The sequence below is a fragment of the Capricornis sumatraensis genome, chromosome 3 (genome assembly GCF_032405125.1).
Source record: "Capricornis sumatraensis isolate serow.1 chromosome 3, serow.2, whole genome shotgun sequence".
Lineage (NCBI taxonomy): Eukaryota > Metazoa > Chordata > Mammalia > Artiodactyla > Bovidae > Capricornis > Capricornis sumatraensis.
Window position 1 is genome coordinate 127,452,057 of NC_091071.1, and position 16,188 is coordinate 127,468,244.

General features: G+C 38.6%; 1 pseudogene; it reads right to left on the reverse strand.

The window, feature by feature from the left end:
* Nucleotides 1-15,391, reverse strand: part of LOC138076309 (3-ketoacyl-CoA thiolase, mitochondrial pseudogene) — a 49,301-nt pseudogene extending 33,910 nt beyond the window's left edge.
* Nucleotides 15,392-16,188: the final 797 nt, after the last annotated feature.

The following is a 16,188-nucleotide window of genomic DNA, read 5'->3' on the forward strand; positions in this document are numbered from 1 at the left end:
AGAACCCAATCTTCAGTACCCATTTTTACTTGGGAGTGAGATTACTGGTTTGACTGCTCTCTCCCCCTTTGGACTCTCCTTTTTCTCCACCAGGTCGCCTCTATCTCCTCCCTCCCCCTTCTCTTCTTTACCCAACTCTGTGAATTTCTGTGTGTTCCAGAAGGTGGAGAACACTTAGGGAACTGATTACTGGATGGATCTGTCTTTCTCCTTTTGATTCCCCCCTTTATCCTCCTGGCCACCTCTGTCTCCTTCCTTCCTCTTCTAATCTCTGTGTAAGTCCATGAACATCTCTGAGGGATCCAGACTGTGGAGCGCACATAAGGAAATGATTACTAGGCTAGCTTGTTCTCTTCTTTTTTGATTTCAAGTCATCTCATCCTGGTCACCTCTATTTCCCTCCTCCTTCTTCTCTTGTCCATGTAACTCTGTGAACCTCTCCAGGTGTCCCTCACTGTGGAGAAATTTTTCATCTTTAACCTAGATGTTTTATCAATGGTGCTGTATACATGGAGAAGTCTTGAGGCTACTGTAAAAATAAGACTGAAAACCAGAAGCAGGAGGCTTAAATCCAAATCCTGAGAACACCAGAACTCCTGAATCCAGGGAACATTATTTGATAGGAGCTCATCAAACGCCTCCATGCCTACACTGAAACCAAGCACCACTCAAGGGCCAACAAGTACCAGAGCAAGACATACCATGCAAATTCTCCAACAACACAGGAACATAGCCCTGTGCTTCAATATACAGGCTGCCCAAAGTCACTCCAAACCCACTGACATCTCATAACTCATTAATGGGCACTATATTGCACTCCAGAGAGAAGAAATCCAGCCCCACCCACCTGAACACAGACACAAGCTTCCCTAAACAGAAAACATTGACAAGCCACCCGTACAACCCCACCCACAGTGAGGAAACTGCACAATAAAGAGAACTCCACAAACTTCCAGAATACAGAAAGGCCACCCCAAACACAGCAATGTAAACAATATGAAGAGAGAAAAGAATATCCAGCAGGTAAAGGAACAGGATAAATGTCCACTAAACCAAACAAAAGAGGAAGAGATAGGGAATCTACTTGATAAAGAATTCTGAATAATGATAGTGAAAATGATCCAAAATCTTGAAAACAAAATGGAATCACAGATAAATAGCCTGTAGACAAGGACTGAGAAGATGCAAGAAAGGTTTAACAAGCACCTAGAAGAAATAAAAAAGTCAATATATAATGAATAATGCAATAAATGAGATCAAAAACCCTCTGGAGGCAACAAATAGTAGAATAACAGAGGCAGAAGATAGGATTAGTGAGGTAGAAGATAGAATGGTAGAAATAAATGAAGGAAAAAAAGAAAAACAAATTAAAATAAATGAGGATGCTCTCAGAGACCTCTGGGATAATTTTAAACGATCCAACATTCGAATCATAGGAGTCCCAAAAGAAGAAGACAAAAAGAAAGACCATGTGAAAATACTTGAGGAGTAATAGTTGAAAAATTCCCTAAAATGGGGAAGAAAACTATCACCCAAGTCAAAGAAACCCAGAGAGTCCCAAACAGGATAAACCCAAGGCAAAACACCCCAAGACACATATTAATCAAATTAATAAAGATCAAACACAAAAAATTAAAAGCAGCAAGGGAAAAACAAGAAATAACACACAAGGGGATTCCCATAAGGATAACAGCTGATCTTTCAATAGAAACTCTTCAGGCCAGGAGGGAGTGGCAAGACATATTTAAAGTGATGAAAGAAAATAAACTACAGCCCAGATTACTGTAACCAGCAAGGATCTCATTCAAATATGAAGGAGAAATCAAAAGTTTTACAGACAAGCAAAAGCTGAGAGAATTCAGCACCACCAAACCAGCTCTCCAACAAATTCTAAAGGATATTCTCTAGACAGGAAATACAAAAAAGGTGTATAAACTCGAACCCCAAACAATAAAGTAAATGGCAACGGGTTCATACTTATCAATAATTCACTTCAGTTCAGTTCAGTTCAGTCTCTCAGTCGTGTCCGACTCTTTGTGACCACATGAATGGCAGCATGGCAGGCCTCCCTGTCCATCACCAACTCCTGGAGTTCACACAGACTCGTTTCCATCAGGTCAGTGATGCCATCCAGCCATCTAATCCTCTGTCATCCCCTTCTTCTCCTGCCCCCAGTCCCTGCCAGCATCAAAGTCTTTTCCAATGAGTCAACTCTTCTCATGAGGTGGCCAAAGTACTGGAGCTTCAGCTTTAGCATCATCCCTTCCAAAGAAATCCCAGGGATGATCTCCTTCAGAATGGACTGGTTGGATCTCCTTGCAGTCCAAGAGATTCTCAAGAGTCTTCTCCAACACCTCAGTTCAAAGATATCAATTCTTCAGTGCTCAGCCTTCTTCACAGTCCAACTCTCACATCCATACATGACTATTGGAAAAGCCATAGCCTTGACTAGATGGATCTTAGTCGGCAAAGTAATGTCTCTGCTTTTGAATATACCATCTACGTTCCTCATAACTTATCTTTCAAGGAGTAAGTGTCTTTTAATTTCATGGCTGCAATCACCATCTGCAGTGATTTTGGAGCCCAAAAAAATAAAGTCTGACACTGTTTGCACTGTTTCCCCATCTATGTCCCATGAAGGGGTGGGAATGGATGCCATGATCCTTGTTTTCTGAATGTTGAGCTTTCAGACAAATTTTTCACTCTCCTCTTTCACTTTCATCAAGACGCTTTTTAGTTCCTCTTCACTTTCTACCATAAGGGTGGTGTCATCTGCATATCTTAGGTTATAGATATTTCTCCCGCCAATCTTGATTCCAGCCTGTTTTTCTTCTAGTCCAGCATTTCTCATGATGTACTCTGCATAGTAGTTAAATAAGGAGGGTGACAGTATACAGCCGTGACTTACTCCTTTTCCTATTTGGAACCAGTCTGTTGTTAATGTCCAGTTCTGACTGTTGCTTCCTGACCTGCATACAGATTTCTCAAGAGGCAGGTCAGGTGTTCTGGAATTCCTATCTCTTTCAGAATTGTCCAGTTTGTTGTAACCACACAGTCAAAGGTTTTGGCATAGTCAATAAAGCAGAAGTAGATGTCTTTCTGGAACTCTTTGGCGTTTTCCATGATCCAGCGGATGTTGGCAATTTGATCTCTGGTTCCTCTGCCTTTTCTAAAACCAGCTTGAACATCAGGGAGTTCACGGTTCAGGTATTGCAGAAGCCTGGCTTGGAGAATTTTTGCATTACTTTACTAGCATGTGAGATGAGTGCAATTGTGCAGTAGTTTGAGCATTCTTTGGCATTGACCTTCTTCGGGATTGAAATGAAAACTGACCTTTTCCATTCCTGTGGCCATGGCTCAGTTTTCCAAATTGGTTGATATATTGCGTGCAGCACTTTTATAGCATCATCTTTCAGGATTTGAAACAGCTCAACTGGAATTCCATCACCTCCACTAGCGTTGTTCATAGTGATGCTTTCTAAGGCCCACTTGACTTCACATTCCAGGATGTCTGGCTCTAGATTAGTGATCACACCATCGTGATTATCTGGGTCATCAAGATCTTTTTTGTACAGTTCTTCCGTGTATTCTTGCCACCTCTTCTTAATATCTTCTGCTTCCGTAAGGTCCATACCATTTCTGTCCTTTATCGAGCCCATCTTTGCATGAAATGTTCCCTTGGTATTTCTAATTTTCTTGAAGAGATCTCTACTCTTTCCCATTCTGTTGTTTTCCTCTATTTCTTTGCATTGATCGCTAAAGAAGGCTTTCTTATCTCTTCTTGCTATTCTTTGGAACTCTGCATTCAGATGCTTAAATCTTTCCTTTTCTCCTTGGCTTTTCACTTCTCTTCTTTTCACAGCTATTTGTAAGCCTTCCCCAAACAGCCATTTTGCTTTTTTGCATTTATTTTCCATGGGGATGGTCTTGATCCCTGTCTCCTGTACAATGTCACAAACCTCATTCCATAGTTCATCAGGCACTCTATCTATCAGATCTAGGCCCTTAAATCTATTTCTTACTTCCACTGTGTAATCATAAGGGTTTTGATTTAGGTCATACCTGAATGGTCTAGTGGTTTTCCCTACTTTTTTCAATTTGAGTCTGAATTTGGCAATAAGGAGTTCATGATCTGAGCCACAGTCAGCTCCTGGTCTTGTTTTGTTGACTGTATAGAGCTTCTCCATCTTTGGCTGCAAAGAATATAATCAATCTGATTTCCTTGTTGACCATCTGGTGATGTCCATGTGTAGAGTCTTCTATTGTGTTGTTGGAATAGGGTTTTTGCCATGACCAGTGCATTTTCTTGGCAAAACTCTATTAGTCTTTGCCCTGCTTCATTCCACAGTCCAAGGCCAAGTTTGCCTGTTACTTCAGGTGTTTCTTGACTTCCTACTTTTGCATTCCAGTCCCCTTTAATGAGAAGGACATCCTTTTTGGGTGTTAGTTCTAAAAGGTCTTGTAAGTCTTCATAGAACCGTTCAACTTCAGCTTCTTCAGCGTTACTGGTTGGGGAATAGACTTGGATTACTGTGATATTGAATGGTTTGCCTTGGAGACGAACAGAGATGATTCTGTCATTTTTGAGATTGCATCCAAATACTGCATTTCAGACTCTTTTGTTGACCATGATGGCTACTCCATTTCTTCTGAGGGATTCCTGCCCGCAGTAGTAGATATAATGGTCATCTGAGTTAAATTCACCCATTCCAGTCCATTTTATTTTGCTGATTCCTAGAATGTTGACATTCACTCTTGCCATCTCCTATGTGACCACTTCCAATTTGCCTTGATTGATGAACCTGACATTCCAGGTTCCTATGCAATATTGCCCTTTATAGAATTGGACCTCACTTCTATCACCAGTCACTTCTACAGCTGGATATTTTTTTTGCTTTGGCTCCATCCCTTCATTCATTTTGGAGTTATCTCTCCACTGACCTCCAGTAGCATATTGGTCACCTACTGACCTGGGGAGTTCCTCTTTCAGTATTCTATCATTTTGCCTTTTCCGACTGTTCATGGGGTTCTCAAGGCAAGAATACTGAAGTGGCTTGCCATTACCTTCTCCAGTGGACCACATTGTGTCAGACCTCTCCACCATGCCCACCCATCTTGGGTGGCTCCACAGGGCATGGCTTAGTTTCATTGAGTTAGACAAGGCTGTGGTCCTAGTGTGATTAGATTGACTAGTTTTCTGTGATTATGGTTTCAGTGTGTTTACCATCTTGTAACACCTACTGTATTACTTGGGTTTCTCTTACCTTGTGCATGGGGTATCTCTTCATGGCTGCTCCAGCAAAGTGCAGCTGCTGCTCCTTACCTTGGATGCAGGGTATCTCCTCACCACCACCCCTCCCGACCTTGAATGTAGAATAGATCCTCCAGGCCCTCCGGCACCTGTGCAGCCACCGCTCCTTGTACATGGGGTCTCTCCTCCCAGCCACCACCCCTGGCTTCAGGCATGGGGGAGCTCCTCCCAGCTGCTGCCCTTGACCTCAGATGTTGGGTAGCTCCTCTATGCTGCTGCCCCTCAGGCATGGGGTCCTCCCAGGTTTTGCCCCTGTCTTTGGACATGGGGTAGCTCCTCTCAGCCACGCTCTGCGCACCTTTGCAGCCGCCCACGCTCTGACCAGTTAGACAATAGATCAGTTAGACCTAATTGATATCTATAGGACATTTCACCCCAAAACAATGAATTTCACCTTTTTTCCTCAAGCGTGCACAGAACCTTCTCCAGGATAGACCACATCCTGGGCCCTAAATTTAGTCTTGTAAATTCAAAAAATTGAAATCATTCCAAGCATCTTTTCTGAACACAATGCAGTAAGCTTAGATCTCAATTACAGGAGAAAAACTATTAAGAATTCCAACATATGGAGGCTGAACAACATGCTGCTGAATAACCAACAAATCACAGAAGAAATCAAAAAAGAAATCAAAATATACATAGAAATGAAAACACAACGACCTGAAAACTGTGGGACACTCTAAAAGCAGTGCTAAGGGGAAGGTTCATAGCAATGTAGGCATACCTCCAGAAACAAGAAAAAAGTCAAACAATTAAGCTAACTCTACACCTAAAGCAACTAGAAAAGGAAGAAATGAAGAACCCCATGGTTAGTACTAGGAAAAAAATCTTAAAAATTAGGGCAGAAATAAATGCAAAAGGAACAAAAGAGACCATAGCAAAAATCAACCAAGCCAAAAGCTGGTTCTTTGAGGGGATAAACAAAAGTGACAAACCATTAGCCAAACTCATCAAGAAACAAAGGGAGAAAAATCAAATCAATGAAATTAGAAATGAAAATGGAGAGATCAGAACATACAACACAGAAATACACAGGATCATAAGAGGATACAATCAGCAATTATATGCCAATAAATTGGACAACGTGGAAGAAATGGACAAATTCTTAGAAAAACACAACTTTCCAAAACTGAACCAGGAAGAAATAGAAAATCTTCACAGACCCATCAAAAGCATGAAAATTGAAACTGTAATTAGAAATCATCCAGCAAACAAAAGCTATCTGGTACAGATAGCTTCATGGCTGAATTCTACCAAAAATTTAGAGCAGAGCTAACACCCATCCTACTCAAATTCTTTCAGAAAATTGCAGAGGATGGCAAACTTCCAAACTCATTCTATGAGGCCACCATCACCCTAACATCAAAACCTGACAAAGATGCCACAATAAAAGAAAACTACAGGGCAATATCACTGATGAAAAAGATCATACACCATGACCAAGTGGGCTTTATCCCAGGGATGCAAGGATTCTTCAATATCTGCAAGTCAATTAATGTAATTCAACACATTAACAAATTGAAAAATAAAAGCCATATGATTATCTCAATAAATGCAGAGAAAGCCTTTGACAAAAGTCAACATCCATTTATGATAAAAACTCTCCAGAAAGCAAGAATAAAAGGAACATACCTCAACATAATAAAAGCTATATATGACAAGCCCACAGCAAACATTATCCTCAATGGTGAAAAATTGAAAGCATTTCCCCTAAAGTCAGGAACATGCAAGGGTGCCCACTTTCACCACTACTAATCAACATAGTTTTGAAAGTTTTGGCCACAGCAGTGAGAGCAGAAAAAGAAATAAAAAGAATCCAGATTGGAAAAGAAAAAGTAAAACTTTCACTGTTTGCAGATGACATGATCCTCTACATTGAAAATCCTAAAGACCACACCAGAAAATTACTAGAGCTAATAAATGAATATAGTAAAGTTGCAGGATGCAAAATCAACACACAGTAATCCCTTGCATTCTTATACACTAATAGTGAGAAAATAGAAAGAGAAATTAAGGAAACAATTCCATTCACCATTGCAATGAAAAGAACAAAATACTTAGGAATAAATCTACCTAAAGAAACTAAAGACCTATATATAGAAAACTATAAAACACTGGTGAAAGAAATCAAAGAGGACACTAATAGATGGAGAAATATACCACGTTCATGGATCAGAAGAATCAATATAGTAAAAATGAGTATACTACCGAAAGCAATCTATAGATTCAATGCAATCCCTATCAAGCTACCAACAGTATTTTTCACAGAACTAGAACAAATAATTTCACAGTTTGTATGGAAATACAAAAAAACCTCTAATAGCCAAAGCAATCTTGAGAAAGAAGAATGGAACTGGAGGAATCAACCTGCCTGACTTCAGGCTCTACTACAAAGCCACAGTCATCAAGACAGTATGGTACTGGCACAAAGACAGAAATATAGATCAATGGGACAAAATGTAAAGCCCAGAGATAATCCACACACCTATGGACACCTTATCTTTGACAAAGGAGGCACAAATATAAATGGATTAAAGACAATCTCTTTAACAAGTGGTGGGAAAACTGGTCTACCACTTGTAAAAGAATGAAACTAGATCACTTTCTAACTCCATACACAAAAATAAACTAAAAATGGATTAAAGATCTAAATGTAAGACCAGAAACTATAAAACTCCTAGAGGAGAACATAGGCAAAACACTCCCCGACATAAATCACAGCAGGATCCTCTATGACCCACCTCCCAGAATATTGGAAATAAAAGAAAAAATAAATAACTGGGACCTAATTAAAATTAAAAGCTTCTGCACAACAAAGGAAACCATAAGCAAGGTGAAAAGACAGCTTTCAGAATGGGAGAAAATAATAGCAAATGAAGCAACTGACAGAGAATTAATCTCAAAAATATGCAAGAAACTCCTGCAGCTCAATTCCAGAAAAATAAACGACCCAATCTAAAAATGGGCCAAAGAACTAAACAGATATTTCTCCAAGAAGACATACAGGTGGCTAACAAACACATGAAAAGATGCTCAACATCACTCATTGTCAGAGAAATGCAAATCAAAACCACAATGAGTAATCATTTCACGCCAGTCAGAATGGCTGCTATCCAAAAGCCTACATGCAATAAATGCTGGAGAGGGTATGGGGAAAATGGAATCCTCTTATGCTGTTGGTGGGAATGCAAACTTGTACAGCTACTATGGAGAATACTGTGGAGATTCCTTAAAAAACTGGAAATAGAACTGCCATACTACCTAGCAATCCCACTGCTGGGCATACACACCAAGGAAACCAGAATTGAGAGAGACACGTGTACCCCAATGTTCATAGCAGCACTGTTTATAATAGCCAGGACACGGAAGCAACCTAGATGTTCATCAGCAGACGAATGGATAAGAAAGTGGTGGTATATATACACAATGGAGTATTACTCAGCCATTAAAAAGAATACATTTGAATCAGTTCTAATGAGGTGGATGAAACTGGAGCCTATTATACAGAGTGAAGTAAGGCAGAAAGAAAAACACCAATACAGTGTACTAAGGCATGTATATGGAATTTAGAAAGATGGTAACATTAACCCTGTATGTGAGACAGCAAAAGAGATAGAGATGTAGAGAACAGTCTTTTGGACTCTGTGGGAGAGAGAGGGTGAGATGATTTAGGAGAATGGCATTGAAACACGGATAATATCATATAAGAAATGAATTGCCAGTCCAGGTTCGATGCATGATACAGGATGCTTGGGGTTGGTGCACTGGGATGACCCAGAGGGATGGGATGGGGAATGGGATGGGGAATGAGATGGGAGAGGGGTTCAATATGGGGAACACGGTACAGCTGTGGTGGATTCATGTTGGTGTATGGCAAAACCAATGCAATATTTTAAAGTAATTAGCCTCCAATTAAAATAAATACATTTATGTTAAAAAACTAATTTTAAAAAGTGGACCAATTATATGATAAGTAATTTATAAAAAATAAAAATAACATAGTCAATATTTTTTTTTAAATGAGAGAAAAAATGTCAAGTCAGAAAGAAATTTGTAATGTAATGGGATTTTACATTTTTGAATTCCAAAATTCTTAACTGTTGTTACATAAAGGACTTTCTTGAATTACTATTTTGGATGTCTTTTCCCAACTTTTGCTTCTCCCACTTTTCATTATCAATGTTGATCAGAAAAATAAGACCTTTAATATATACTCACTCTTGGAAACAGAAAGGAGAAAGCATTATAACTACTCTTTTGCAAATAAAATATTCTTAAAAGACGGCTGAATGTGTCAATGAACCATTGTCGTTCAAACTATCTTTTAAGCCAATACACTTAAAGCAGATGATATAATTGATAGATAATAAATGTTTATATTATGCAGCATCTTACTAGGTTAGCTCATATAAACTGTGCAGCTACGTTTGTTAACAATAACATTTTTATTTTATAAATAATGGATACAGAGGCTCATAGAGGAAAGCAACCACTTGAGATCAAACTGCTAAAAAGGATGAACAAGAATTACTCAAGAGTGTATATCATTAATTACTAAAACTTTCCTTTTTGTTCTTTGCCATCATACTACTCTTGACCACTGTTTTCTCTCTTTTGAATCAGTTCTCTGATTAGTTTTCCATTTCTGTCTTTTCTTCTGTATAATTCACTCTTTCTCCAATAATGAAATGAGAATATATGGTTACCTTGCTTAAAACCTAGTAGTGATTTTCCAGATGGCTCAGTGGTAAAGAATCCTCCTGCCAATGCAAGAGATGCAGGAAATGAGGGTTCGATTCCTTGCTCGGGAATATCCCTTGGAGGAGGAAATGGCAACCAACTCCAGTATTCTTGTCTTGGAAATGCCATGGACAAAGGAAACTGGCAGGCTACAGTCCATGGGGTCGCAAAGAGTAGGACACAACTGCACCACCTGCACACTGACTTTCCACTGCCTCAGGATGAATTCCAAATCGTTAGTAACACTGACAAGTCCCTGCATCATCTGTGTCATGCTGAAATCTACACAGTGGCATTATGTGTTTGCATAGAATAAATGCTTTTAAAAACTACTGATGTCAGGGCCACACCCCAGATCACTTAAATAGGATTTCAACACAGAGTCCATCCAGGCAATCACTATGTACAGTCAGTATGAGGACTCGGTCTTTATTGACTTCTTATGAAACACTCTTTATAAGTTCTATGAGCTCTTCTGTTGAGTTAATTGATTAATATTGATCTCTTTTGTGCATTTATAACTCAATCTACACTAATGTCTAATCAATATAGTTTACCAACATCCCATCTGATGTAATTTTTAGAAGTCACTGGTTTTGTTGTAAGATAACCCAATAGGTAGTCTAGTGCAGATAATTTAAAAAGAAAGAAAGAAAATGAAATCGCTCAGTTGTGTCTGACTCTTTGCGACCCCATGGACTGTATCCTACCAGGCTCCTCCCTCCATGGGATTCTCCAGGGAAGAGTACTGGAGTCGGTTTTCATTTCCTTCCCCAGGGGATCTTTCCGACCCAGGGATCGAACCCAGGTCTCCTGCATTCCAATCAGATGCTTTAACCTCTGAGCCACCAGGGAAGCCCCACTAACCCATCATGAGGGGCTTTCCAGGTGGCACTAGTGGTAAAGAACCCACCTGTTAAGGCAGGAGACATAAGAAATGCAGGTTTGATACCTGGGTGGGGAAGATCCCTTGGAGGAGAGCTTGGCAATTCACTCCAGTATTCTTGCTTGGAGAATCCCATGGGCAGAAGGACCTGGTGTTCTACAGTCCACAGGGTCACAAAGAATCAGACAGAAATGAAGTGACTTAGCAAGCATGCACCTACTATGAAGTGTCTGTCATAAAATTACAAATCATCAGTTTAACTGCAAATGAGAAAGAAAAACAAAAATATTTTATCAGATTATCTTATAAATACAGACAATTTTTATTTAAATTACATATTTTGCATTACTCATATTTATTTAAATTACCATACATAATATATATCCCCAAGTTTCATGATTATAAGAATTCATAATTATATGTGTATTACTGACCATATATCAGGGCTCTAAACCAAGAGTTTGGGGGATGTGTAGAGTTCAATCAGATATGAATCTAGCAAGAGGATTATAATTTATTAAAGAAGATAAACTAGGTAAGAACATATAGAATAAGACTATATTCTATGACAGGAAATGATGCAATATGAATGGTAGAGATAAAATAGTTGCAGGATGAGGACATATGAGCACATCTCTAAGGTATAAAATGCAAACTGTCTTAAGTCCCCTAAATATTTCAAAATAGTTGTAACAGTATTTCCCCTTCGAGACAATAAAAAGTGCTTCAAGTGCTTCATGTGCTTCTATATTATACCCACATAGGAAACCTTTTTTACTATTTCCTAGACGATATTTATGTTATAATCTAGTTTACAATTCTTTTGATATGTTTGGAAATAACTGGGAAAAATAATTGGCAAAATATATTTCACTCTGTAACACTGGCATAAAATATGTATGTTAATCACCAACAGATTTAAGAATCTACTCCAGAAAAGAATTTGAAACACAAATCTCTCGTGCAGCTGGCAGTTATATTGTGTCATCTCCCTAATGAAGAACCATCATAGGTAAAGAAGAAATTTTTTCTATATATTTTAGATTAGCCACAAGAGGGAACTCACAGAGACTTGTTAATGCTGGTGAAATATATTAACAATTAAAAAAAAAAAAAAAAAGTCAGTCTGCAGAGTTCAAAGTTCATTCTCTTTTACTAGCTTTTAGTGCTGTGATACTTGAAGATTTGATGAAAACAATTACTTTTCTTACAGTTCCTGAACTTGTTTCACAAACTTAAAAGGTTTTTTTGTTTCCCTATTATAAGATTTAATTATTTAATTATCTCTTTTTAAGGGAGCTTCAGATGGTAAAGAATCTCCCTACAGTGAAAGAGACACAGGAGCCATGGGTTCAATCCCTTGGTCAGGAAGCTCTCCTGGAGAAGGGAAAGGCAACCAATTTCAGTATTCTTACCGGGAAAATTCCATGGACAAGGGGATCTGACAGGCTTATAGTCCATGGGGTTGAAAAGAGTAGGATATGACTAAGTGACTAACATGAGGAAAGTATTAGAGATCTTTAATAAACATAGTTTTGAACTGAATAGCTGCTTTCACTGCAGTTTCACTTTAGGATCTTGGAAGTCATTTAATCTCTTTTCACATGATTCTACCTATTTCTTAAATAACAACATAAATACATTAATATTCACATCTTTGTTTCAAAAAGTGTTTCAATGTCAGTGATATAAATCCAGAAGTAAATAGTAACAATTGTACTATAGTATTGGCATTTTTAACTTTCAACCATATTTGGCCCTAAGATCTTAAATCTTATCTTCTCTCTAAAAAAAAAAAAAAAAAAAAAGAAGAAGAAGAAGAAGAAGAAATCCAGAATAGAAATGTTAACTACAAACCTAGCACATTTTTTGTAGCATTAACCTAATCAGATAATAACCTATTTAAATAATTACCAGGAGCTATATAAACAAGAAATATCAATAACCTCATATATGCAGATGACACCATCCTTAAGGCAGAAAGTGAAGAGGAACTAGAAAGCCTCTTGATGAAAGTGAAAGAGGAGACTGAAAAAGTTGGCTTAAAGCTCAACATTCAGAAAACGAAGATCATGGCATCTGGTCCCATCACTTCATTGGAAATAGATGGGGAAACAGTGGAAACAGTATCAGTCTTTATTATGAGGGGCTCCAAAATCATTGCAGATGGTGACTGCAGCCATGAAATAAAAAGACGCTTACTCCTTGGAAGGAAAGTTTTGACCAACCTAGATAGCATATTCAAAAGCAGAGACATTACTTTGCCAACAAAGGTCTGTTTAGTCAAGGCTATGGTTTTTCCAGTGGTCATGTATGGATGTGGGAGTTGGACTGTGAAGAAAGCTGAGCGCTGAAGAAATGATGCTTTTGATCTGTGGTGTTGGAGAAGACTCTTGAGAGTCCCTTGGACTGCAAGGAGATCCAACCAGTCCATTCTGGAAGAGATCAGTCCTGGGTGTTCTTTGGAAGGAATGATGCTGAAGCTGAAACTCCAGTACTTTGGCCACCTCATGCGACGAGTTGACTCATTGGAAAAGACTCTGATGCTGGGAGGGATTGGGGGCAGGAGGAGAAGGGGACGACAGAAGATGAGATGGCTGGATGGCGTCACCAACCTGATGGACATGAGTTTGAGTGAACTCTGGGAGTTGGTGATGGTCAGGGAGGCCTGGTGTGCTGCAGTTCATGGGGTCGCAAAGATTTGGACACGACTGAGCTACTGAACTGAACTGAACTGAATTGAGGATATAAAACTCATTTTTTGCATTTTATATATTTGGTCATAGGCTTTAATAACAGAAAATACTGGTTGGTGATACTGTGACAAGTTTTAAGCAAGTACAAGGACATTGAATTAAAAATAAGCAAGTGAACGTACTTTCCCTTATTACTCATTTAATGCAAAAAAGATTTCAAGTAACGAATTTCAGTGTATGGTCTTGAAATTGAACAGCTTTAGATCTAAGATACTGACATCATAACTAAGTTGAGGTAGTGTTATATTTGAGAAAAGGGGATATTTAAGTCATAGTTAAATATCTTTATGAAAAAAGTAAAAAAAAAATTAATCAGGATATGAAGCAGTGCCTAGGTTGCAAAAATTAGACTAAAACCAATCTCAGCATCTTTGTGGATATGTTGTAAGACCATATTAAATACCAACACAATTTGTTTTTGGAAAAAAAAAAAAAATGTCCATGCTGTTGAATTTTGAACTTTTGTTATTTAAAGGTAGGAAAATGTAATAACAAAAATTTAGTATCCTTAAGTAAACAAAACACTTCTAATGTGTTGTCTCATCATATTTTCAAAGATTATCCATATCCCAGAAAGTAAAGTTTATACAAGTTCTAATGGCAGAAAACAACCTGAATCCTAGGTATCATGATTAATTCTTGGATTATCTTTGTACAACTTTTCTTGCAACTGCTAAAATTTCTGTGGGAAGATACATCACAGAATATCTCAGAACAATTGAGACCTTGTTAAATTTTTTATTGCAATCTTGGCTGAAATATTATTATTTGTTGTTTAGTCCCTCAGCAGTGTCCACCTCCTTGCAACTTCTTGGACTACAGCACGCCAGGTTTCCCTGTCCTTCACCATTTCCTGGAAGTCGTTCTAACTCATATCCATTGAGTCTGTGATACCATCCAACCATCTCATCCTCTGTCATCCCTGTCTCCTGCATTCAATCTTTCTCAGCATCACGGTCTTTTACAAAGAGTTGGCTCTTTGCATCAGGTAACTAAAGTATTGAAGCTTCAGCTTCAAAATCAGTCCTTCCAATGAATATTCATGACTGATCTCCTTTAGGATGGACTGGTTGGATCTCTTTGCAGTCCAAGGGACTCTCAAGAGTCTTGTCCAACATCACAGTTCAAAAGCATTAGTTTTTCAGTACTCAGCCTTCTTTATGGTCCAACTCTCACATATATACATGACTACTGGAAAAAAAAACAAGACAAAACATAGCTTTTAATATATGAACCTTTGTCAGCAAAGTAATGTCTCTGCTTTTTATTTTTTTTTAATTTTTTAAAATTTAGTTTATTGAAGGATAGTTGGTTGACAATATTGTGTTAATTTCTACTGTACAATATGCTGTCTAGGTTGGTCATAGCTTTTCTTCCAAGGAGCAAGAATCTTTTACTATCTTGGCTACAGTAACTATCTGCAGTGAGTTTGGAGTCCAAGAAAATAAAGTCTCCCTCTGTTTCCATTGTTTCTCCATCTATTTGCCATGATGGGACTGTATGCCATGATCTAATTTTTTGAATGTTGAGCTTTAAGTCAGCTTTATCACTCCCCTCTTTCACCTTCATCAAGAGGCTCTTTAATTTCTCTTCACTTTCTGCCATAATGGTAGTGTCATCCGCATATTTGAGGCTGTTGATATGTCTCTCGGCTATCTTGATTCCATCTTGTGCTTCATCCTGCCTGGCATTTTGCATGATATGTTCTGCATAAAAGTTAAATAGGCAGGGTGACAACATACAGCCTTGACATACTCCTTTTCCAATTTGGAACCAATCTTTTGTTCAATGTCCACTTCTAACTGTTGCTTCTTGACCTGAATATGAGTTTCACAGGAGGCAGGAAAAGTGAAAGCTGTTCACTTTTGTCTGACTCTTTGTGACCCCATGGACTCTACAGTCCATGGAATTCTCCAGGCCAAAATACTGTAGTGGGTAGCCTTTCACTTCTTCAAGGGATCTTCCCAACCCAGGAATCTTCCCAACCCAGAGATCCCAGGTCTCCTACATTGCAGGCTAATTCTTTACCAGCTGAGCCATGAGGGAAGCCCAAGAAAACTGGAGTGGATAGCCTATCCCTTCTGCACTGGATAGTCCCAACTCAGGAACTGAGAGAGGGTCTCCTGCATGGCAGGTGAATTGTACCAACGGAGCTCTCAGGGAATCCCAGTTGTTCTAGTGTTTCCATCTCTTTAAAAATTTTCCACAGTTTTTGTGATCTACATAGTCAAAGGCTTTAGCCTAGTTGAAACAGAAACAGGTGTTTCTGAAACAGAAGTAGGTGTTTTTCTGGAATTCTGTTGCTTTTTCTATGATACAACAGATGTTGGCAATTTGATCTCTCATTCCTCTCCCTTTTCTAAACCCAGTTTGTACATCTTGAGGTTCTCAGTTCACATACTATCAAAATCTATCTTGGAGGATTTTGAGAAATTCCTTTGCTAGCATGTGAAGTGAGTGCAATTGTGAGGTAGTTTGAACATTCTTTGGCACTG